General features: G+C 38.1%; 1 long non-coding RNA gene across 1 annotated transcript; it reads left to right on the top strand.

The window, feature by feature from the left end:
- The first annotated feature begins 1,313 nt into the window (after positions 1 to 1,313).
- On the top strand, positions 1,314 to 27,262 carry LOC108358275 (uncharacterized). Its single transcript, XR_001846741.1, has 3 exons — positions 1,314 to 1,341; positions 3,540 to 3,542; positions 27,191 to 27,262. It is a non-coding gene; the product is annotated as an uncharacterized LOC108358275 (long non-coding RNA).

Genomic DNA, 27,262 nt, shown 5'->3' with positions numbered 1-27,262 from the left:
TTTTGCCAAGTTTTAACGAATTATTTTTGTTCTTATTTAATTTTGATGATTTTTTTATAAAAATATAGTTCATTCTTTAAAAAAACCCCGTGTAAATCCAAGTTTCCAACTTTGTGCAATATTCTTTGGTGGTAATAAATAAGTGAAAATGAAAAAGCACAAAAAAGCATACGTTACTTGCAAATTATAAAATAAATATAAATTTTAACAATTTCAGCATGACACCGAAAATACAGCTTTCCCACGGGCGTTTGTTTGGTGTTTCAACTGTCAAAATTTTACTTTTCATTTGGCACAGAAAATTTCAATTTATACGTACACCATGGAAAATTGTTCCATACCGTCTCAGCACGGAGAAAAATGTTACCGATTGGTACACAGCAATAGCCGTGGATTTTCACGGAATTATATCAAGCGGCCTTAGGCCTTTCAAATATCCGTAAACGAATTCCAGTGTTATAATGAAAATGAAGAGATAAAAATTAAAAAGGCAAAACGTGCAGAAAAAGGCAAAATTAAAATTAAAACTTTTAATCGAGGAATACATGAAACGTGTGATTCTTTTATTTGTATAAAGATACGACCAAACAGACAAAATAGGCAAATGCCTTAAAATCCTAACCCTGATAATAACTATTCCTTATGGGAAAGTAATTAGGTTTTACACTCCACTGACGTGTTAAAAATGCAGCAGGTGCGTCACTTTTGAAGAAATAGAGTTTTTATATTTTCTAGTAATATGTTCTGTAAACTAGAGGGTTAATATGTGGTGAATCACGATTGGTAAGCACTTTTCGAAATTCACCCCATACCCTCTAGAACACATTACTTTAACCTGGGCATGTCATTGGAGGTAAGCGAGGAGGTAATGCTTTCCCACTGGATTACCTGTAATGTGAGAAAGTGAAATATTTTGTCTTGAGGCGTATTGTAACGGGTTACTCCAACGATACAAAAAGTAAGCGCTTACCAAAAAAATAAGAGTTTTTGCTAGGAGGTTAAATAAATTTGGTTAGTACAGTTTCTATTGGAGCAGTAATATCTTTAAGATTACTTTTATTTTTTGTTGTTTATGTGAAATATTGTATTTTTATTAGTATTTTTCTTTTAATGAAACTATGTTAAAATAAAAGTGAAAAAAAAAATATTTTGTCAGAAATGATATATCTTGCCCTCATTTGATTAAAAGGAAAAAATATTTCACATAATTTGATTTATTTGCAACAGCTGACGACCGACGCACGCGATCTTTCTGCTTTGTGTTGGCCTTAGCGTTGCCAAATTTTGGCTATGTGGACGGCTGCATTGAAATTCAACGCCAACGCAACGCCAAAGTTGTATGTAAACCGGCCATATGTCCTTGAACAACGGGCATGTAAAGGGATGTGTAAACATAACTCTCTCTGCGAAGTCGTGTTTTTTAAAGCTCGCAAATTAATACTCAAAATTATCGTACAGTGCCCGTGGAATTATACCAAAGGTGCAAAAAAGTGCGCGAATACACCACCGCTGGTGACTTTGTGCCTAGCGAAGGTTCCCCACCGAAAGTGGCGGTTTTTATCGTGACTTATTTGTGCAAATCCAAACAAAATCTCTGGATATTACTATATAAGCAAAGAGAGAGAGAGCGAGAGAAAAGTGCGCGGCACATTTGTTGTACACTCAAACAGAGGGGCAAATAAAGAAGTGTCAACATCAAGTGTATACAAAGTTGTCAAAACGCAGAAAAAAGTACTGTCAAGTGGAAAAGCGAGATTTCACACCTCCTGTATGGACACTAACTCACCACGGTATGGTGGAGTGCATGGTGAAACCCAGTTTAAAATGGTTGAGAAACATACGAGCCCTAGCAAAAAAAAAAAAGTGTGAGAGAAAGTATGAATTCCCCAGGTAAGTCTGCATACCCTTTTCGTAGGTGTCCAAAAATACCGCGATCACCAGATCGCATCCATTCACCTGCATTGCAAGCTGCGCAGCAATCTACTGACAATGCCGCTGCCACCCAACTGCATAGTGAGCTAAATGACAACGTTGTCGATCCGTCAGCAGTTGGGAGTGAGATAGGGAGTGCAACTTGCTCTCAATTAAATGAAGTGAGTGAGCGACCTGTAGCGATAAGAGATATGGAGGTCGTAAACAAACTGAAAGACACACAAACTATTAGTATGGTGAGAGCAAAGATTGAGGAGATGAGTAGGTTGATGAACGGGCAACGTCACGTAAATCAATGAAGAATTTTNGTGTTGGCCTTAGCGTTGCCAAATTTTGGCTATGTGGACGGCTGCATTGAAATTCAACGCCAACGCAACGCCAAAGTTGTATGTAAACCGGCCATATGTCCTTGAACAACGGGCATGTAAAGGGATGTGTAAACATAACTCTCTCTGCGAAGTCGTGTTTTTTAAAGCTCGCAAATTAATACTCAAAATTATCGTACAGTGCCCGTGGAATTATACCAAAGGTGCAAAAAAGTGCGCGAATACACCACCGCTGGTGACTTTGTGCCTAGCGAAGGTTCCCCACCGAAAGTGGCGGTTTTTATCGTGACTTATTTGTGCAAATCCAAACAAAATCTCTGGATATTACTATATAAGCAAAGAGAGAGAGAGCGAGAGAAAAGTGCGCGGCACATTTGTTGTACACTCAAACAGAGGGGCAAATAAAGAAGTGTCAACATCAAGTGTATACAAAGTTGTCAAAACGCAGAAAAAAGTACTGTCAAGTGGAAAAGCGAGATTTCACACCTCCTGTATGGACACTAACTCACCACGGTATGGTGGAGTGCATGGTGAAACCCAGTTTAAAATGGTTGAGAAACATACGAGCCCTAGCAAAAAAAAAAAAGTGTGAGAGAAAGTATGAATTCCCCAGGTAAGTCTGCATACCCTTTTCGTAGGTGTCCAAAAATACCGCGATCACCAGATCGCATCCATTCACCTGCATTGCAAGCTGCGCAGCAATCTACTGACAATGCCGCTGCCACCCAACTGCATAGTGAGCTAAATGACAACGTTGTCGATCCGTCAGCAGTTGGGAGTGAGATAGGGAGTGCAACTTGCTCTCAATTAAATGAAGTGAGTGAGCGACCTGTAGCGATAAGAGATATGGAGGTCGTAAACAAACTGAAAGACACACAAACTATTAGTATGGTGAGAGCAAAGATTGAGGAGATGAGTAGGTTGATGAACGGGCAACGTCACGTAAATCAATGAAGAATTTTTTAGCTAGCGCTGCTAAACTATGCAAAAGCATTGAGAATGATGCAAAAACAATTAGTAAGGGAAATACGGAGTCGAAAAGAACTCAAACTGGCCCAACAATTGTAGCCAAAAACCAAACGAAGCGTAGCAGAGCTTCAAAAGAAGGCGGTCTTATATCCGAAAATCAGGCTCAACCAATAGGGAAACGGTCGCGTTTTTCTTTCCCTTGCGCTGACGAAACCGGTCAGTCACGCACAAACCCTACTGGTCGGGATGAGGCTAATGAAATTTCGAGTGGTCGTCCTGATGATGGCGGGCAAAATATCTGAGCAGACAAAGAGGGTTGGACCAAGGTGGAGAAAAAGCAAAAGCTAAATCCAAAAAGAAAGATGGTTCGCGCCGATGCCATCATTGTTAAAAGTACAGTGGATTGTTCATATGTAGACATTTTAAAAGTGGTTAAAAGTCAGGACAGCCTCAAGGACTTCAGTGCATCAGTTCGTAAAATGCGGAAAACAGCAAAGTGGGGCTGCTGTTTCAACTCGGAAGAACATCGGACCAAAATACCACAAAACTAAAAACTGCAGTAGGCCAACTACTATCTGGAAAGGCTGAGGTGAAAGCGCTAACAAAACAAACGCTGGTTGAAATTCACGATATTGATGAGATCACATCCGGGCAAGAAGTAGTGGAAGCCCTCAATTCCTTACATAGTGACATGAATTTTAAGAACTCAGACATCCGCTCATTGAGAAAAGCCTATGGTGGTACACAAACTGCTTCACTCTTGTTGCCCATTGACACAGCCAGGGCTCTAATTGAAAAACGAAAAGCCCGGATCGGGTAGGTGATATGCCGTATTCGTGAAAAAATTCAGATCACACGTTGCTACAAATGTTTAAACGTGGGCCACATCGCGAAAAACTATTAGAGTACAGAGGAAGAGCATATAGCCAAAATATGCCAAAACCCAGTGAAGTGCGTATTATGTGCAAATAAAGACCCAAGCCGAGCAAATCACCACACCGGAGGCGTGAAATGTCTTTTTTATCGGGAGGCTGTCCGTAAACTACAAAGACCATGAGAGTACTCCAATTGAATTTGAACCGTTGTCAGTCCGCTCAAGACCTACTAGGGCAAACTGTAAATGAGTTAAGCGTAGACATTGAAATCCTCAGTGAACCTTATAAACACAGAGAGAGAGAGGAAAGCAGCAATCTGGTTATGTGGACAAAAGCCGAGTTTTATTCAATGTGTAGTCTCCGAAAACTGCTTTGTATGCGCTAAACTTGAAAATTTGTATGTGTATAGTTGCTATATACCACCGAGCACTCCCCTTGCGGCGTTTGAGGATATTGTCAACAAACTCTGCCTGGATGCCAGAGGGAGAAGTAATGTAATTATAGCTGGCGACTTCAACGCATGGGCGCAAGAATGGGGCTGCCCTAGAACAAGTCCACAGGGCAAAGCGCTTTTGGAAGCATTTGCGTGCTTGGACGTCGTCCTCTTAAACACGAGTACCGAATACACCTTCAACCGCTACGGATATGGATCAGTTATTGATCTGACGTTTGCAAGCAAGGGGCTGTCCCGGCATACAAAGTGGAAAATTAGTGATTGTTTTACGCAAAGCGACCACTCGGCAATAATATGCGACTTAAATCAAGGTAGGGTCAGTACCCAGCAGGAGATTCGAATGCCCACTTTTTTCAGGATGGAAAGTTGCTTCACTGGACGTGGACGTATTCGTAGTAAAGCTACCTGCACGTGATTACGAAGGGTCGGCAGAAAACATGGCGAAACAACTAATGGCAGACATTAGGGCTTCATGCGATGCGGCAATGAAAAGGCGGCCCACACTCAGACCACACAACACTGTTTATTGGTGGAACAACCAAATAGCATCTCTAAGGACGCGCTGCCTTCAAGCCAGGCGGCGTTTTCAATGTTCCAGAGGAAGACAAAATTTCGAAGAAAGGCGAGAAACGTACAAGAAAGCACGTACTGCCCTTAAAACCGCTATTAAAGACAGTAAGCGCCAGTACTTCCTAGAGCTGTGTGACGGTGCGGAAGGAAATCCAATGAAAGCTACTACAGCCCCCACACCAAAGTGTCCCATTTTTCTAAAGACTGTGGTTGAGACGTTGTTCCCCAAACAAAGGCCGCTCGTTTCCCCAGTGAAAACCGAGATGGCATTATCGTTTGAACGGGTAACAGCAACAGAAGTATTGAATGAAGTAGAAAAAATAGACGACAAGAAAGCACCCGGGCCCGACTGTGTACCTAATAAAGCCCTCAAACTGGCAGCAAATCATCTAACTGATTCCTTTGTGGCAGTTTTCAACGCATGTTTCGCGGAGGGCGTTTTTCCATCTATCTGGAAGCAACAAAAGTTAGTCTTGCTGCTTAAGCCAGGTAAACCAACAGACGATCCTACCAGCTTTAGACCAATTTGTCTACTTGATACAGCTGGTAAGATTTTAGAGCGCGTAATAGCCAACCGCTTAGAGACAGAAGTTTTAGCTAAGGGAGGTATCTCACCCAACCAATACGGCTTCAGGAAAGGTAGGTCTACAGTGGATGCAGTATCGGCGGTGATTCAGTTAGCTAGGAGTGCAACCTCTGGTTCGCGATGGCTCGGGGGCTCTAAGCAGTACTGCCTTATTGTTACCCTTGACGTTAAAACCGCGTTCAACTCGGCAAACTGGGCAAAAATATTGGACACGCTGGATCGTTTGGGGGTATCTAAATACCTAAGTCGCCTAATAAGAAGTTACTTCCAGGACCGAATCCTGTGGTATGAAAGTGCACATAGCACGAAAAATCTTGAAATAACTGGTGGTGTTCCATAGGGGTCCGTCCTAGGCCCGCTTCTGTGGAATATTATGTACGACGGTGTTCTAGGTGTAAAAAAATCAGAAGACGTAACGTTTAGAATTAGCGAACACGAAATTTCAACAAAACCGGCGATAAAGTGTTTGGGAATTCTGATCGATAAAGGGTTGACGTTCAAAGTGCACTTAGAATATATACAAAAAAATCGGATGTGACAGTGTCAGCACAATCACGAATAATGAAAAATGCCTGAGGCCCTAAACAAGCAGTAGGAAGCTTCTGGAAGGAGTCGTAAAAAGTCAGATTATGTATGGTGCTCCTGTATGGCATCAAGCGGTGTTCCACTGTTCATACTATCGTGGTCTAAATGCAACCTATTGTTTATGTGCACTACGTGGTTGCAGCGCGTTTAAAATGGTTTCAAACGATGCGGCGTTCGTGATATCCGGTCTGCTTCCAATTGACATCTTAACCAAAGAATCGGTCATGTTGTTTTCAAGCCAAAGAGAGGAGCTCCAGAGAACCCATCACGGCAAAACAGCCTGTTAGAATGGCAACGCAAATGGAAAAGCTCAACTAAGGGGCGATGGACGCATTGCTGTATTCCGGATATTGAACGATGGACAAAGAGGTCTCATGGAGAAGTAGAGTTCCATCTATCGCAATTTTTAAGCGGCCATGGCTGTTTCCAGGCGTACCTTTACAAATACAAACACGATAGTGATCCGTACTGTGACTTCTGCGGAAAAGGCACCATCGAAGACCCGATTCCCACGATTCAGCGAACAGAGACATAGACTCAAACAGTATATCAATGCAGCACTGTCTCCAGAAGCTGTAGTAAATTATATGCTGAGAGGTAGAGAGGAATGGAGTTTAGCCAGCAGTGAAATAGCGTCAATTATGAAATATTTGAGATGAGGTATGTAATGCAAAAGCGCGGATTGGAACCCAGGTACCAACCGCCAAGGCAATGCGGCTCTGAAATTCGCGAACCCGAAGAGCATGAGCGGATTTGAACCTAGCGCGTTCCAGCCGTCAAGGCAGGAGGCTTAGAAACTATGCTTTCAAACCGTCTCCCCAACATAGCGTCGGCGCGGGTTGGAACCTAGAGTTTTACTATCATTAAAACGTGGCAGAACCTATTAGGTACAGCCCAGGACTGAGTAAATTTGACAGGAACGTACGTGCGAGCTTAGTGCCTCCCGACGGAATACTTGACGGTGGTACCGGGGGGATCCGTACTTGGACAGTAGGAGGTTTAGTTCGGGTTAAAGTCCCACACTGACAGGTACAGGCTTTCAATGCTTCCTCCTCGTAAAAAAAACATGTTATGTATGTACATATTTATGTACTAAAAAATATTGTTTTAAATAATCTATGCGTATGTATGTAAATAAATTTTATTTGTTGATTAAAATGCTGCCCTAATATAATATTCACATATTTATATGAATATACATTATACATTAAATACATACATATATCAACATATTTTCGTACATAATCTATTGAGATATGTACATTCACACAATTTTATGCCCAAAAAGGCATGTGTTGTATAGTACACTCGGAGCGCTCGCTCGTCGCTCACTCGTCTTACCTAGCCGAGCGAGTATGCAGACAGCTACTCGCCTCGGCACTAGTGTTGATATTTGAGATTTTTAAATTTTACTAAATTAACGACAAAAACTGTAACTTCTTGAGCTTAATTGTACTTTTCACCATTTCCGTCAAAACATTACCTCCCGTTTTCCTTCAATCAAACATAAACCCAAGGTACATTGAACAGGTAGTATCAGTAGAGCAGCTGATTTGATTTATTTTCAAATTATTTGGTCTCGAAAATGTCAAATATTTTTAATTTTTTCTCACGAAAATTCTAAGTTATTAAAATCCATTTGCTTGTGAAACCTTTTTCCATACAAAACAAGCGATTGAATAGCAGCTTTTGGAACGTTCGCCCAACTCGGCAGCACGACCGCTGATTACTGGGCCTTGCAAAGGATGGATCAATGCTTCGAGAAGCAAACAAATTTACTAGGAAAGAAAGTTGCATCAATTTTTATTTTTTCCAATTTCAATTTTTTATTTTTTATAATTTTTTGTATTTCACATGGCACGCTTTGATTTAGAAGAAAAAATTCAGAACAGTTGTTGACACTTTCGATACCAGAAGCAACAACAAAATACACGCAAATGTTGTTTTTGCTCTACTGATACTACCTGTTTAATGTGCCTTGCATAAACCATATTTTTGTCTCCTACAGTAAGTTTACATATCTTTCAGTTCATTGTATAGCTTCAATTGGTGAAGACTTAATTTAACGTAACATATCATTGAGATCTCTCCAACTAGCACATAAAATCATAGCCAGTTTTGACAGAAAGTCCCACTAAAATTCATTAAGTTTACAGTTTAACTTAAGTATACACAAATAATTTCTTAAATCGTATTCCACATTTTAAAAAGTACACCAGCGTTAAAATTCTACGCTCACCCAGTTTGAGATATATATTTAATTTTTTTCATATTAATTTTCATAATTTTGTATGAAAGTATAGCTCATTGAAGAAAAATGTCAACAACGGCGTTGCGTATTTTCTTCCATATAAAATAAAATGCCAACATTCCTTATACAGAAGAAGGTGCGCAACACCGTCAACAAAAAAAAGCTAAAAATCAATGGTATTTTTTAGACATTTAAAACTTGCACCGTTTATTGAATGTATGGCATTCAAAAATGTTTACCCAAAATATTTCTAGAAGTTCTGAACAAAAACTGAAATTTTGATGAAAATTTGTTGATTTTTTTCAATATTTGAATCCGTGGTTTATTTCGTTTCATAAGACAATGACCTATACTTTTATATAAAAAAATTTATTAATTAGAAAAAATATAAAAAATAGCCCAACCCGGGTAACAGTATAATTATGTCGCGGGATGTATATTCAAATATGAAGACAATAACTACAAAAAATTAATACAGAAGATAGATCAGTTTATAGTAGGGAAAATAAATCACATAAAATGATATCAGTAACACTAAAATGGAAGTCCACAATAGAAATTTTTAGTTTTAACGCATGAATTTTTCGCAAAGTTTTTTACTTTCAATCCCCGAATTATTCAACTACATACTTAATTTTCTGTTGAATCTTCGTTAGGTAAACTGCATATCCAAAGATTTTTTCAAAATAAATAGCGATGAGGGATATTTCACCCACCGGTGATAAAAAATCGCAATCACCACAACGCTCAACACTAATACGCCTTTCACAATCACGTTTACTTTCAAAATTACAATTCAGAATTTCGTTTTGTACCAAATATGAAATGTAGGTATGTCCATTCACTTAAGAATGTAACAAGAAGTGAGGCTATCAGTGAAAATTACTATTTTATGATAATTTTCACTGATAGCAATGCCAATAGCACTGCCTATTGCATGCGATTCCCCAAAAGTAGAGGAAGCTTTGAAAGGGATCTTATAGCGATGTTCAGTATTATTAGCATAGTTAAACGACACCACAACCGGTGCTTTCGTCAGAGAGCGACGCATCACTATAGAAGATGTTGAATTTATCAGTTATGTATTTTTCTAAAATACTACCATGATGAGCTTTAATGCTCTTATTTGTCATAGCCGCTTTTTTATTAGGAAGAGTTTTGTGATGAAAAAACACCACATCAAGCCGGTCAAAAATATGAGAGAATTTGATGTAGACCGTAGAATAGCTAGAGTTTAAAAAGCGATTTTCACTAACTGATTTGGCAATCGGATCATTATATGCAAATATTTTAACTAGCTCTTTAGCTGTGAGACATATACACCTTGGGATAGGTGTAGACGGACTTACTCTTAAACATCTTCTCAGAAACTTGTTTTGGAGTGTGGCAATTTTTTGAATGGAAGACTTAGTACAATTTGCAGTAGGTGTGTTACTGTATTCAATCTTTGATCTCACTAACGATTTGTAGATGTCTAAGGCTGCGCGGCCGAAGGCAGAAACAAGCGCAGGTGGTGGACCTAACAAAGTGCATGTTTTCAATGGCTTGAAAGAAGCTGTTATTGCATTAACTGGATTGAGAACCAGTTCTTCAGGTATAGGAGTTCTGGCTTGTGGTTCAACCATTCAATCAGAAGCTGACGTAGATGCGCCCATGGTTACTATGCCCGACAGCTCCACATATCTTTGTGAAATCATTCCCATAGCGCGCTCTTACTCCGCTGCTATAATTGCAAATGCAATAGAATTCATCGTTTCCTTCAAAATATGTAAAATCAAACAATTTTACAATAAATAAGCACATCATGAGTGTTTTTTAATTCCTTCCACTTTGTTTTCCTTCATTGAGCTGTCTTGGAAAAACATCTGATAGCTGGAAAAGCTGCACATGTTTCCGAAAGGGTTGCAGCATGTAGATTTTTCGTTTTTTATAGCGTAGCTATAAAGTCCCATATAATTATTATTAGAAGGCGAATATAATTTACATCTTAAAATAATCATCCTGCGAGACGAAAACAACTTTTTCATTGTTCAGTAATAATTATATAGCAATATTTAATTTTTGTTTCTTATAATCGTTATGGTATCTGCAAAAAAATAATATTATTATGATCATGACTAAGGCCTTTATTCTAGAACCGTTTTTTTTCGTAATTTGTAATTCGTAGCTACGTTACGAAAAACGAAAAAGCGACATGCTGCCCTTGCGGAAATTGTGGAGCATTACCAGCCAGCTATTGTTTTTCGAAGTCAGAAGTATGAAGGAAAACAAAGTGGAAAGGAATTAAAAAAAAAACTCATCATGTGCTTGTTTATAGTGAAATTGCTTGGTTTTACATATTTTGAGGAAAATTATGAATTCTGATGCGTTTCCGATTACAGCAGCGAAATAAAAGCACGCTATGGCAATAGATAGAATATGCGGAGCTGTCTGGGCAATCGTAACCATGGTCGCATCTATGTCAGCTTCTGGTTGAATTGTTGAGCCACAAGCTAACCCCCTTATTCCAGAACCCGAATTTTCGTAATTCGTAATTCGTAGCTTTGCTATGAAAAACGAAAAATCCACATGCTGCAACCCTTGCGGAAACATGTGCAGCATTTCCAACTATCAGTTGTTTTTCAAAGATAGCTGCATGAGGGAAAACAAAGTGGAAAGGAAAAAAAAAAACATAAATTGCTTATTTATAATAAAATTGTTTGATTTTACATATTTTGAAGGAAACAATGGATTCTATAGCATTTGCAGTTATAGCAGCGGAGAAAGCGCGCGGTATGGGAATGATTTCACAAAGATATGCGGAGCTGTTGGGCATAGTAACCAAGGGCGCATCTATGCCAGCTTCCGGTTGAATTGCTTAACCACAAGCCAGAAATCCTCCTATGCCTGCAGAACTGGTTCTCAATCCAGTTAATGCAATAACAGCTTCTTCCAAGCCATTGAATATATGCATTTTGTTAGGTGCACCACCTAGTTGCGCCAGCTTCTGCCTTCGGCCGCACTTAGGGATTTACCCCCTTATTCTAGAACCCAAAGTTTCGTAATTCGTAATTCCTAGGTACGCTACGAAAAACGAATAATCCACATGCTGCAACCTTTGCGGAAACATGTGCAGCATTGAAAGTTAGCAGTTTGAAGATACCTGAATGAAGGAAAACAAAGTGGAAAGGAATTAAAAAAACACTCATGAAGCGCTTATTTATAGTAAAATTATTTGATTTTACATATTTTGAAGGAAACGGTGGATTCTGTTGCATTTGCAATTATAGCAGCGGAGTAAGAGCGCGCTATGGGAATGATTTCACAAAGATACGCGGAGCTGTATGTGCATGGTTCAAATTTACACCCTTATTCTAGAACCCGAATTTTCATAATTCGTAGCTACGGTACGAAAAACGAAAAATCGACATGCTGCAACCCTTGCGGAAAAATGTCCAGCATTGCCAGCTATCAGTTGCTTTTCGAAGTCAGCTGTATGAAGGAAAACAAAGTGGAAAGGAATTAAAAAAACACTTATCATGTGCTTGTTTATAGTAAAATTTGTTCATTTCACATATTTGGAGGAAAATTGTGGATTCTGATGCATTTGCAATTATAGCAGGGCGGAAGCCCCTCTTCTACTGTGAGAGGTATACATCATTTATTGTGCATATAACTCCGGCTACGCCATCCACTGTATCTTTGCGCAGAACCCACATAGAAATTTACAGAAAAAAAGGGTACGGTTCAAACCGAATTTATTAATAAACTAGAGCTCGGAACTTTGGATCCTTTGTTTTAAATTAAAGTTTAATCCTTTACTGCACGTGTTAAAGTTTTTAGATTCTGGTGATGCGTTTGGATACAACAACGCAAAGTGATTGTATAAATAACTAAACCGTACCCAAACCTCGAAAAGGGGCAACTAACATTATTTTTTGTTCGTTCATATAAAGCACTAGATAAAAGTATACGTATATGCGAAAGGCAAATTTATCTTTTTAAAAGAACTCCACTAATATTCCCTGCAAACATACATCGATTTAAATCTGTTTGCTTAATTTTTATCTCGCTTCCGATTCGTAGCAAAATCCGAATACGAAAGTGTTGCTGAATAGGGGTGCGAATTTATTACTAAACTAGACCTCGGAAAATTGGTACTCTTATTTTAAATTAAAGTTTAATTATTGTACTCCAGGGGTATATTAAAGGTTTTAGATTCGGATTATGCGTTTGGATACAACAACCCAAAATCATTGTGAATAAAAGTATATATATATATGCGAAAGGCAAATACAACACTAATATTTCATACAAACACACACCGATTTACATCTTTTATCTCGCTTCTGACACTGAATTGTTTTCGTACAAAATTACGCTAAAAAGCTGTCAATTTCTTACTCGTTCGTGGCATGCCATTGTTACGAATCCTACTGAAAGAAGTCTGATGAGAAAATGTGGTGATTTCCGAAATAGCTATCACTTCTACCATTTTTTCAAATTATTGTTGCTTTTCATCAATAAGTTTTTCATTAAATACGGCCGCAAGCTCATTAAAATTTGTTGGATATAATTGTTATAAGGCCATAAAATAACAAAAACAAATAACTTTAGGACGAGCAGACCTAAAAGTTAAAAATTCTAAAAATAGAATTATTAGCAAAAACCAACAAAACGAACTACCACATGATCAAGTGATTTTCAGCGGAATAGCTGCGCTTGATTGTGTTGGCATAACAAATGAAAAAGTGGGAAAAAATCAACGATAATTTACAAGGCGAACTTAGCACAGTACATAGGCAACTGGCTGAGTCAGTGGGATCGTCGGTTCGAAGCCTACTGAAAGCAGTCTGATGAGGTAATGTGCTGATTTCCGAAATAGCTATCACTTCTACCATTTTTTCACATTATTGTTGCTTTTGCACAATAAGTTTTTCATTAAAAACGGCCTCAAGCTCATTAAAAATTGTTGAATATAATTTTATAATTTGAATAGCTTGTTTATAAAAATATAGTTTACTCTTTAAGTAGCCCGGACTTACCGTTGATTTTTGGCATTTTTTTTTGTTGAAGGTGTTGGTTATTTTCTTCATATAACAAAATCGTCGAACATACTTCGTATGGTAAAAATTAAGCTAGCACTTTATCAATGTAAAATCGAATGGGATATAAAACTGCATACTCAGAAAATTTCTTAGAAGTCGAGTTAAAATGCTCGAAATTTTTACGAAAGTTGGTTGATTTTTTTAATGTTTCACAAGGGTTGAAACTTCCATTTATGCGGTTTTTGCTAAGGTGTAAACTATATTTTTTTAAACAAGTTATTAAAATAAAAAAATAGCAAACTAAATACTCAAATCTTGTTAATTTCTGAGTGTGGTAAAGTTATGATAACCACTATATGCAAACTTAGTATAAGATTTATAATAATTCGACGAAGTTCGAAAAATGGACATCAAAATTTAAAATTTATAAATTGGAATTTCTGGAAATAATTCAGGTATGCAGTTTTGTAGCCCATTCAATTTTAAAACAATATTGTGCAAGTATGAATTAGCTCAAATTCTCGTTGATTTTTGAGAATTTATTTCATTAGCGGCGTTGCTCATTTTCTCCCAACAAAAAAAAACTTTTGATCATACACTTGTGATGAGCTGACTAAGTCATCAATATTTTGATAAATTTTGGCTATTTTTCTTTTGTTAATTTATTGTTTATTATTTTTTCCATAAATGCCTAGCTCATTTTATAACAAACATCATACAGATCCACATTTCAAACTTTGTGCAAAAATTATAAAAAATCTGCAAAGTTTCAGCTAGATTTTCAACTTTTTTTCAGATTTTTTAGAATTATTTTGAGTATGCAGTTTAATATGTCCATTAAATTCCAGGGTAATAATGTGCAAGTTTTAAAAAATTTAAAAAATGAGCAACACCGCTAACAAAATAAATTCTCAAAAATCAACGAGAACTTTGAGCTAATTCATACTTGCACAATATTGTATTAAAATTGAATGGGCTACAAAACTGCATACCCGAATTATTTCTAGAAATTCCAATTAAAAAGTTTAAAATTTTTGATGTCCATTTTTCGAACTTCGTCGAATTATTATAAATCTTATAGTAAGTTTAAAGCTTTTAGTTATTTAATTTTCGTTGTAGCATGCACTATCTTTTCCTAAAAAAATATGTTGAAAATAATAAATACAAATAGATGGTCAAAACTTCAAAAAGAAAATCGTTTCTAATTATCGGGCCACCGGTGTAAATACCTCTTATTAAAATTAATTTTAAAACATAAAACCAAAAACAAAACTGAAAATAAAATGAAATGGATTAAATAAATTTAATAGAATTATACTGAAATTCCAAATATATTATTTTTTAGTACTTCATAGTTGTAGGTTCTAAAGAGACGTTATATAACGGCCCCTAACTCTTGCACCCTCCCTTGCATTCGAATTTTCTTCAGCTCCGATAAATACTTCAGAATCTTCCCTTTCTTCTTGAATTACCTCGAAACCGAGGTCAGCAGCCACACCATTTTTCAGAAGGATGTTATGGAGAATAGTGCAGGCATATATTATAGTCGCTGCTCTTTCCGGACTATGCGGACTATGTGGAGTATGCGGTGTTTCGACAGGCACCGAAATCGTGATTTTAAGACACCGAAAGCTCTTTCAATTGTATTGCGCGTTTTAGCGTGCAACTTATTGTAACGGATTTCCCTGGTGTTTGAGGGCTCTGCTAATGGTGTTAATAGCCAAGGCTGCAATGGATACCCCTGGCCACCTAACAACCACGAATCACTTTGGGCGTTGTGGTTCCTCATCAAGTGCAGTCGGGTTGGGGATGTCGTCCAGATGCCAGAGTCGTGGCAAGAGCCAGGATATCTCGCATTGACTACCGTAAATAATAATCGATGCTCACACACCTTTAATAACAAATATTCAAAAATTAAAAATTCAAAAAAAAAATACAATGTTTACATATTGCTTCTACATTTAGGCTGTAAAAGCCCTTTCTGTTCATAAAAAGGGACAGGGGTGTGTTAGTATCTGTTGACGTCGGTGAAATAATCCCCACATGCGTACAATCGATTGCTCCAATTGTACCTTTCATTCCAAATTTTGTATAAAACGTATTTTCAAAAATATTTGTACAACAATAAACAATAATTTGCTGAATTAAATCCCACTCTATCTTCACATCTGCGACCTCCTGCAGAGTTGATGGAAATCGTATTTCGCCTCCCTTAACATCTAAAATTAACTTGGATATGAAGCGCAGAGACCGGCTCACCGATGACTGGCTCATCGAATTAGAAAAACTATTTCCAACGCATTTTTGATAAGAACCGTGCGAGTAAAAATATAGACACGTTAGGAATAGAAGTGTAAAAGTTTTCTTTGATATCTGTCTATCATTCGGTTCCAATACCTGTATCAGCGTCTGACACAGGGCTTTTGGAAACCGAAAAGTTTGAATGAAAATGAAATCCTGCATGGAAAAAGGATCACTTTTATCCCGAAGGCTTCTCAGAAGTCTTCTTCTCTTCACTGCCTCCTCTTGCTCTTCCAAAACTGCTGCACAAACAAGCAATAACTCCGCCATTACTTAATATTCTTTAAATAAAAAAAATCAACACAAGCTCTGATGGCGAGAGAAAATTAACAAAATAGTCTTCAAATTGCTCAATAAAAGTCAGCTGTTTTGCTTATGTGAGGGTCTCATTCGTACATCAAAAATTTTCTGACAATTGTGAGCGTTTGAGCTTTTGAATTTACGCCAGCATAGGTATAACCTCACAGTAGTCAGAAACCTCACAATAGTGAGTGTGGTGATTTTTGTGAGGGCAACAGAATAGGGATGTAAAATCCGTACGCGGTCAAAATGTGGTGGGTGAAAAATCCGCACAAAATCCGTACGCTCAAATTAGTTTGGCGAACAAAAACAATTGTTTGTATTAGGAGAACACAGGAATCGTACTTTTAATAATATCAGGTAAAGCATATTTCCACTAGTCCTATTTATTGATTGCTTCACAGACAATCTTATTATTTTTCTGACAAGAACTTTTTAACAAGCAGTGTGATCTTAGTTTATGTACATGTAACAAAACTTTTCAGGTAGGTTGTCGACCCTATCGGGTAACAGTATAATGTTTGAAGCAATTGTTAAAGTTGAAAAAAAACAAAGAAATTTTTTTTTTAATTTTACGTGGAAAAAACACCCAACAACAATGTCTACCAATATATTGTAATTCATAATTTTAAAGGCCTATAATGCAGCGTTTTTGCTGCATTTAAAATGTTAAATTTAGCACTTTCGAACATATGTTCTCGAAGAGCGTTCATGCTAAAGGCCGCTATGCAGCTCTCAAGAAAAGCAAAAACTCCATATAAAATGACGTACAAGAAATGGCTAAGAAATTTTCTTGAGTCAAATTTCCTTAAGGCAGTACGCAGTTCTTAAGAAATTTACTACGCTTTCTACCTCGGGTTTCTAAAGTTTTTTGTGAAAAAAGAGCACAAGGCAACCCAGGTTTGCAACAGAAATATATGCCCGTTCCATCATTTCTTGAGGAAAGAGTGAGGCAACAGGCTGTGAAGTATCAAAAATATCAAAATTCCTTGGACACACACACGAAATAATTGCAATTTTTTCTTGACCGTTTTATTGAGAGCTGCTTTAGGCATTTAGCAAATGTACATTTACGCGAGTTCGAAATCGTATGCTTTTGACAAACAGCCGTGTTCCAGTCGCTTATTCAGATCCGTATCTATTACGATCAATTCTCACGCAAAAGATAATGTAATGCGTAACTTTTCTTAATCCAAATAATGTAAAATAATAAATTAAATCTCGATCGGCGATTACTGAAACGCAGGTAGCCACTGTATACGCGAAAAAGCAATGTTGCCACTTTTTCTCATTAAACCATTAAACCATGTTGGAAATTTTGGAAGATCACAGGGTTGCTTTTGGCATTTAGATTCGTAATGCAAAAATGGAGTTGCATTTAGTTGCATTTAGGTTACGAATTTTGTTTGGCTAAATGTACATTTAGAAAAGCATTTCAAGCTAAGGGCCGTTTGCACCATGTCTAGTTAATTCTAACTCCCAGTTAAACATCTTTATCGACGTTATCGACACCCATCATATAACATGTGATCGATAAAGCAGTTGCTGTGCTTAACTGAAGGATGTACCTCCAGTTAGCGTTAACTAGACATGGTGCAAACGGCCCTAAATGCGCTAAATGTGCTTTTACGCGTAAGCAAAAACAGCCCATAAATCCTCTTCTCATGTTTGATTTTTAAATCGGGTGAAAAATAGTCAAGCTGTCAATAGATTAGTCCCTCAAGTGCGAAAATAACGCATTTTTTAATAAAAAAGTTTAGGGTTCAGGAACTATAAGAAACCTATGAGATATGTGTAAAATTTTTACAATATGAAAAAACACTCCAAAAATCGGTACAGCTTGACGGAGAGCTAAAAATCCGTACGTTGAATCCGTACAACCATTTTCACCCCTGCAAATCCGTACCGTACGGAAAAATCCGTACATCTGGCAGGGCTGAACCAAACACGAAAGCGTTGCAGAATGGGGTGAAAGACCCCTATGATCCCAATATAATTTTTTTTAATAAGAGAAATTTACGTTTCTGCACTTATACCATATGTTGTGCTGTATTCATATATGTAATATTCCTACATTGGCAGTATGATCTAGTACCGTCCGAAAACAATACAGTACAGATATATCAATAAACACGTACGAAAGAAAAGGAACACATACGTTTACAAACATGTACACAACACATACTCAAAAATGGCACTCACGTACACAATACATTCTTAAAAACGGTCCAAGACTGTCCCGCTTCGATTTCGGAACGCTTACACATTTAGGGGATTCCCTTAAACTCGTAAAGTCTTAAACTGTGTAAAACTCGTAAGTTTTCGAGGCTTTTATGGGAACGTATGCTTTGTGAAAATTTGTAAATAATTGCGTAAAGTGACTGTTTGACAGATCAGCCAGGATTTCGTGAAACAGTTTTTGTTTCGTAGTATTTTCCCTTAGAGCACGCCATCTTGTCTCTATCACTATTGGCTAAAATTAAATTAAAATGACGAAAATCAGCAAACAACCCATGGCAGTACAGTTAGTGGATGAAATTCATTCTTTTTATTCACATATTATTATTTTTCATTTGTTTCAATATTATATAATACATTTTAGTATAAAATTTTCCGCTCCTCCGCAACACTGAAATTTATGAGGTCATTTGCGCATCAAATTTGCCTCGTAATTTTACGAGGGGCTCGTAAATAGAGCTCCATATAAATTCTGACAGTTCTTTTACAAGGCTCGTAAATTTACGAGCTTTACGAGGTTTACGAGGCTTTCACGAGTTTAAGGGAAGACCCCTATAGAGAAGTTAGCTTACTGCCATTATAGAAACAAGGATGACATGATACAAAACTCTTTTTCTCCTGAGAGCGCTGTGAAAGGGGTAATTTTTATAACATCTCCCAATATTGCCACAGCAGCGAAAATCATATTGGTGGATTTATTGAGCAAATTTTTTTGAATATTTTTTTTAACCAAACAAGCAAATATTTTAGATTTTTAGTATCTTCTTAGTTATTAAGTGTTAAAAATTACATATAAAAAAATTTTTTCTGCAAACACTATCCTTAAGCATAATTTTTTAATGAGTTTACAGGAAATCCATTGGAATTAAATCGGTGTATTTTGTGCGTATCTAGTGGCAGCTCGCTATTTTGCTCGTCAGCTGTTCAGTCCATCTTTATTTCACACAAACATATCTTTATTTGGCACACTTAATATGGCGCAAGAAAATACTTTTATTTTGTATAAATAATTTGCAGATAATGCATTCCATAATTATTTAAAAATTTCCAATGTTAATTTAAATATTTTCCATTTGTTTTGAAAGGTTTCAAGCGCCGAGAGCGACAGCAAAACGCACAGTTTTCGATGTTAACATTATGAGAGCACAAGATGTACTGACGAAATGTATGGATCGCGTTTTAAAATACTACACATTCCATATTTATTGACAGTATCGCGATTCGCGACCAGATTTCCAAATTTCTAAATATTTTGCGATCCGTGTGGGCACCGTCACACGGTCAATATTTATTGACATGATCCAAGTATCGCGATATTTATTGACGGTGTAGCATGCAGTATTGATGGATCGTGAGCCATATCGCAAAATTTCTAAAAAATTTGAAATCTGGATCGCGGATCGCAATATTCTCAATAAATATTGAGCATGTTGCACTTTCAAAACGCGATCCATACATATCTTGTACTATCATAATGAGAACATCGAAAACGTATTCGCTCATGGGGCTTATAGGGCCCTGTCACACGGTCAGTAATTATCACGATCACGATTGTTTAATGTGTTGTTAATAGGGCATACGAAGTTGAATGAGAAGTTGAAAGTGAAAAATTTGCCATTCCTATTCAGACGAGGCGATTTTCGATTCAACACGAATCGTTATTTACATTATTGAAAATGAATTTAAATCGCAACATTTTATCCAATGGCGTAAATTTGGTAAGCCAAGCGATAGTACAAGTGCTTTTAGCGAAGCTGAAAGATAAAATAAGAGTAAAAAAGTAAAAATGAATAAAAGTATGTATACAGAACAGTGTTGGCATTTTTGGTACAACTGTACTTGTTTGATACAATTTCATTTCCAATATACTTTCCTACTACGCAGTACTGTTTAGTACAATTTTGTAATTAATACTAAAAATATATAGCTCTGAAAATTCACAGCAAGAAATTTTTTGTATTCTCTTTTGTTCGCCTGTTCGTATTTACCTTTGTAAGTTTTGCAAAATGGCTTGAACGAACCAGTATAATATAGCCTAGGCAAATTTTTAAAGAAACTTTTCGATGCTAAGTTTTATTAAAACAAAATGTCGAAGTCAGCTTCATATAGAAACAAAGTCTTCGTTAGTTATAAGAAGAGATTTTCTTAAATATAATACCTTTACGGCACACTCATATTGACAAGATTTTACTATTTATTGTATTATTTTTTAATTTTAATTATCTGTTTACAAAATATAATGTATTCTTTAAGAAAAACTGTATAAACCCAACACTTAATCTTTGCGAAATATTCTTTAGTTTCTAGCCCATTCAATTTTAGTATAATAAAGTGCAAGTTTAAAGTAGCTGGGACTTACCGTTGAACTTGGCAATTTTTTTTGTCGACGATGTCAGCCATTTTCTTCCATACGAAGTGTGTTCGACGATTTTTTTATATGGAGAAAATTACTAACACCTTCATCAAAGAAATCTTAAAAAACTTAGTTATATTAAAACTTAATGGGCTAAAAAACCGCACACTCAAAATAAATCTAGGAAATCGAATTAAAAAGCTCGAAAACTTTACAAAAGTGTGTTGGTTTTTTTAATGTTGCACAAAGTTTGAACCTTGGATTTGTACGGCTTTTCTTAAAATATAAACCGTATTTTTACAAAAAATAATTAAAATTGAATAATATTAACATAAATGGTCAAATCTTGTCATAAAGTTTTGATAAGCACTTGAATAGCTATTAAAATGTCAAATTTTAGTACTGAATCCAAAGGAAAATGTCTATTTTATCCATTAATAATAACTTAAATATTGTTATGGTACGCATACATTGGGAGCAGCAGTGAGTGCAGTCGGCATGACACAATGGGGTGCACTGTGGCTAGTCATGTCGGCTGGGCGGGGTTCTTGCCTCACTACTGTTCCCTGCGCCATAGCAGAGAAACAGTCATGCCTGGTCAAACGTCTTAACGGACGGACATACAGCAAAAAATTAAAAAATTCAAAAAAAATCCGTTAACACGACCAGAAAAAAACACTGAAAAAAAGAAACGTTAAATTTAAATATTTTAAATAAACTGAAAAGCAAAAGAAACCAAACTAAAACTCTGAAATAAAAGTAATGAACCAAAGCAAAAACCTAAGGCCGAATATAAGGGCGCCACCGATGGTGATGTGACGCCCGGTGCTAGCCCACCCTCATCCGTGGCTATCAGCGCACCCTAGTATGATAGCCCCATTATAAAGTCCCTGATGTGCCTTCCTAAATAAAAAGGTTAGTCAGCATTCCCATTTTATATTACTATTTTATTCACAACAATTCATTTTGCTTATATCTAATTCCTAAAGCTAATCATCCTAACACTAAGTCCTAATCTCTAAAACTGGTAAGTATATGTATTTACTTAAACAACGCTAGTCAACTTCTCACTAGAAGTAAAGAACCTAATTTCAACAATACAAGCAGCCAGTCTCATGGCTCATTTGAACAATCCTATGCTTTTGCAGGAGTTAATTTGTATACTCCCAGCCAAACTAAGTTTAGATTGGGCGGTGCATAGCAGTCATGTTGTTAACGCGAATATGGTTGACTTTAGCAAATGGTTGTTCCATTTGGCTCAGGCAGCTTGCACCGTATTAACCAAACCCTTGAATGTAAATCAGCAACCAGAGACGCGTAAGGCACATCGTGTTGGGTTTCACGAAGAAGAGAAACAACAGGGCAACAAAAGAAATGAATCGCACAAATGTTCACTGTGTGATGAGGGTCACCATATGTCGCATTGTAAGAAATTCAAGGCAATGCAATATGATGACAAATGGAACACCGTGCGTCGCCTAGAGTTATGTCTTAAGAAGCACAATCCGAAATTTTGCAAAGAACGTAAGGAATGTGGTGTAAGTAATTGCACTGCAAAGCACCATTATTTGCTGCACAGGCCGATTGAAAATAAAGAAATTGTTAAGGGCGACGATAACTTGATTGCCATGCATGTCCAGAGTACATCAAACGTACTGTACAGAGTGGTGCCAATTACAATTCATAGTAGGCACGCAGCTATTGATGTATATGCGTTATTGGATGATGGATCTGGGCCAACAATAATTGAAAACGACGTATTAAAGCTTTTACAGCGTCAAGGTGAAAAACGTCAGCTACGCCTTCGTTGGACGGATGGTTCTCTTAGGGTTGAAAATGAATCCCAAATGATCAACCTACAAGTATCTGCCAAGGACAAAAATAAAATTTTTATGCTTCGGGACGTTCGTACAGTTAACAAATTAGACCTTCCTGAACAAACCTTAATTATGACAGAGCTGGCTGACAAATATAAGGATCTTAAGGGTTTGCCGGTCGAGTCCTATCACGGTGTAGTCCCCCAGATAATTATCGGGTTAAATAACAAGCATGTGGCAATGCCACTAAAGTTCAGGGAGGGAAAAAGTGATGGACCCGCTGCAACGTAAAACACGGCTGGGCTAGACAGTTTACGGTGTGGTGAAAACTCATGATGATAAGAACACCGACAACTTTCAGCTACATATTTGTGAATGTGATAACGACATCGCCCTCGATAAACTTATGTTAGAACACATGAAGCTGGAAAATGCTGGATTAGAGAAGATATGTGTAAGCGATGGTAAAAGAGATGTGCTTGCAAAATTCGTTGAGCGCACTGGCGACCATTTTAAAACCAGGCTGATTTGGCCCAGCGATAATATAACCTTGCCAAACAATTTTGAATCTGCCTTGCGCAGACTTGTTGGGTTTGCGAAAAAGCTAAGTAAAAACATCGAGATGAAAGATAAGATTAATGCGCTCATACATAGTATGGAACAAAAAGGGTACATTCGAAAGCTCGATGAAGTTGAAATTAATCAAGAGTATAAACGCAAGTGGTATTTACCTATCTTTTCCGTAAGCAACCCTAACAAGCCAAGTAAGATACGGGTGGTTTGGGACGCAGCAGCTATGCATCAAGGAATATCCCTCAACGTGTGCCTCGAAAAGGGGCCTGACCTGTTGCGGCCATTGATTGACGTTTTGTAAAACTTTAGAATCGGGAAGATTGGCATCTGTGGTGACATATGCGATATGTTCCACAGAATAAGGGTTCATAATGACGATCAGCATGCGCAGCGCTTTCTCTGGCGCGATTGTGACACTAGTCGATCGCCAAGCACTTACGTACTCCAAGTGTTGTCATTCGGCGCAAGTTGTTCTCCTGCAATCGCACAATACGTAAGGAACAAAAATGCAGAAGACTTCGCCAAAGAGTATCCGAGAGCGGTAAAATCGATAACAGAAAGGCATTACGTGGATGATATGCTAGACAGTGTCGATACGGAACAGGAAGCAATAGAATTGGTAAAGCACGTTGTCGAAGTTCACAAGCGGGGCAACTTTCATATCAGGGGATGGCTGACCAATTCGTCTCAGGTTGCTAACGCCATAGGTGACAAAGGTTCGGGTGATGAATTTTGTAACTCGGGAAGAACCCTTGACCAGGTGATAGAGCCAGAAAAGGTTCTCGGCCTATGGTGGCGAACGAGTTCTGATACGTTCACGTTTGACACTAAGTATACTAAAGCCAGCAAAGAGATTTTGCGTGGTCACAAGATACCCACCAAGAGAGAAATTCTACGGCTACTCATGTCAGTTTATGACCCCTTAGGTTTCCTATCGTTTTACACTATACAACTAAAAATCTTCCTACAGGATATCTGGCGAAGTGGTGTCGAATGGGATGATGCGATTCCTAAAGAGTGCGAAGGGGCGTGGCGTCGGTGGTTGTCAATTTTCCAGCATGTAAAAGAGGTCCAGGTTCCTAGATGCTATTTTGGCAAACTATCTAACAAAAAATATAAAATAGAACTCCATACCTTCGTAGACGCCAGCGAGGTAGCAAGTGCAGCCGTGTCATATTTTAGAATAACAAACGAGGAAAATATTCAGGTCGCTTACGTAGCGTCAAGGGCCAAAGTTGCCCCACTCCGACCTATATCTATACCACGAATGGAACTACTTGCTGCAGTATTGGGAGCCCGCCTCGCCAATGCCATAGTTAAAGGTCATGAACTCACCATTCACGATATGTATTTTTATACAGATTCACGCACAGTGCTGGCATGGTTGCACTCTGACCCTCGAAAGTTTAAACACTTCGTCATGTTTAGAGTCGCAGAGATTCAAAAAACTACACACGTAACAAGATGGAGTTATGTTCCCTCAAAGATGAACGTAGCGGATGCGGCCACGAAGTGGAAGAACACAATCGAGTTTGGTCCGACAAGCACCTGATTTTCTGGTCCAGGATATTTGCATTCACCGCGTGGGCAGTGGCCTATATATTATCATAAATCTAGTGTGACGCCCTCTAAAGATATGGAACTAAATCCGGAAGCAGAACATTTTAACGTACATACAGAGTTCCGCCCCATAATAGATCCAACAAGATTCTCAAAATGGGAACGACTTGAACGAAGTATGGCGTATGTGAAACATTTCATCGACAAATGCAAACCTGAAGCAACGAGGAAAAAGTTTGATCATGAGCAAGGAAGGTCTGAAGGACTGACCGCTGAGGAGTTGCAATGGGGCCAACGTTGGCTCTACCGTCTTGCACAAGCCGATTCATATTCTCAAGAAATCAAGATGCTTATGAAGAATTCGGACAGTGTCTTGCCAAAGCTAAGCGTTTTGCGGAAGCTGTCACCATTTATTGATAACGATGGGGTTTTGCGTCAAAGGGGCCGCTTAGAATACGCTCCTATTAAAGATTCTATAAAGAATCCAACAATATTGCCAAAAAATCACAAAATAACACAACTGCTTATCAACTGGTATCATCGCAAGTACAAACTCGTCCATCACGATGCTGTTGTTAACGAGATATATCAAAAGTCTCACATACCAAGCTTACGTCGTGCCCTGCGAACAGTTCGCTATGACTGTCAGCACTGCAAGTTGCGTAAGGCCAAGCCACTGCCACCGTAGATGGGTTCACTTCCTGAAGCACGCCTGGCACCCTACACAGGACCGTTTTCTTACGTGGGAATTGACTTTTTTGGGCCATTCCTGGTTACAATCGGACGGCGTGCTGAAAAACGATATGCTGTTTTATTCACCTGCATGACATGTCGAGCCATTCACGTTGAAATAGCACATTCGCTATCCATGAATTCCTGTGTAATAGTTGTTAGGAATTTCATAAGCCAGAGAGGAACGCCGGTGCATATGTTCAGCGACAATGGAACAAATTTTGTTGCTACAGAGAAAGAGTTACGAGAGGCTTTTCGCCAACTTGATATTGGCGCTCTTCAAATGCAATTCACGTGTGTTGGAACTAAGTGGACGTTTATTCCTCCTGCTAGTTCACACATGGGAGGAGCGTGGGAGCGAATGATTCGCACATTTAAAGATGTCCTATATCAAATACTGACCCCAGAAACCAAACTTAGTGACGAGAAATTGTACAACCTATTCGTAGAGGTTGAGAGCATTATGAACAGTAGACGACTCACGTACCTATCATTGGAGACCGCAGAACAGGAAGCGTTGACTCCGAACCACTTCCTGTTGGGAAGTTCGTCGGGACTTAAGCCGCCAGGTCTGTTTTCCTCCTCAGACCAGTACGTGAGACGGTCTTGGCGCCATTCACAGTACCTAGCCGATTTGGAAAAGGTGGGTAACAGAGGTGCTACCAACGTTAACCAGAAGAGCAAAGTGGTATGACGACGTTAAACCAATTAGAAAAGGTGACGTTGTGATCATAGTAGATCCCAACCTACCCCGTTACACGTGGCCGAAAGGCAGGGTCGTGTACACATTCACAGGGAAAGATGGCCAAGTAAGAAGCGCTTTAGTACGTACCGCAACCGGCGAGTATCACCGTCCTGCTGCAAAACTAGCAGTACTGGATGTAATCGGGGAGAGAAGCGGCGATGATGCACCTGTTAAGGTATTAACTCACCCATATCGTTATACCGGGGGGGAGAATGTTGCAACACCGCCCGGTAACACACCACAACTGACGTAACAATATGGCAGCACAGGAAAGATGCAACTCTGCCAAACAAAGAAATATACAAATGCGAACATTCTTTGATTTTCTTTTATTCTTAGATGATATTCTTAGAAGTTTTTAAGCGAACGTCATTTTTGAATTCGCAAACGAACGTTATTCGTACTCTCTTTTATTTTTGCAAGCGAATCTAGTTGGTCAACCAAAGTAAGTTTCTGAAACGATGTAAATGAATTATATGTATTAACTTGGATTTTAATTTCAATAAATTGTTTTTTAAAGCTGCTGTAACTGCTCAAATTAAAAGAGTGCAACACGATTGTTTTAACTGGGCGGACAGCAGCTGTTAACGTTGGTGAACCAACAATATGCTTTTTGTTAAGATGTATACCTAAAAATGTGTGCATACGTATTTGCGTTAAATGCAGTACATCTGCACGTGGAATCAATTTGTAAAAGTGTAAAATACGTAAACGTATGTACATAAAAAATAAAACTTTCTCATGAATACCATAAAATCATTGGTCTTGAAGGGAATGTACTAAGAAAATATATGAGCGAATTAAAAAGTGTATACAATTTATAGCCGAAAACTAACACAAACACAAAGTTGCAAGAAAAAAGTTGAACGAGCTCAAAGTTGGCTGGCGACCAACTTTGTTGAAAGCGATTAGTTGAAAAGCCGCTCGGACGATGCGAATTTTGCTTTCAACTAAAAGTTACCTGAAAAATCGGCTCGTGCGAAAGCCCTATAAAAGCCCGTCCACATACAACTTTGGCGTTGCGTTGGCACTGGCGTCGCTTTGACAGCAGCGCGAGTAATGCCCGTG

The sequence above is a fragment of the Rhagoletis zephyria genome, unplaced genomic scaffold (genome assembly GCF_001687245.7).
Source record: "Rhagoletis zephyria isolate East Lansing unplaced genomic scaffold, Rhagoletis_zephyria_1.1 Rzeph_scaffold_00230, whole genome shotgun sequence".
Taxonomy (NCBI): domain Eukaryota; kingdom Metazoa; phylum Arthropoda; class Insecta; order Diptera; family Tephritidae; genus Rhagoletis; species Rhagoletis zephyria.
Note: the sequence above shows the minus strand (reverse complement) of the source record. Positions and strands in the feature narration are given on the sequence as shown.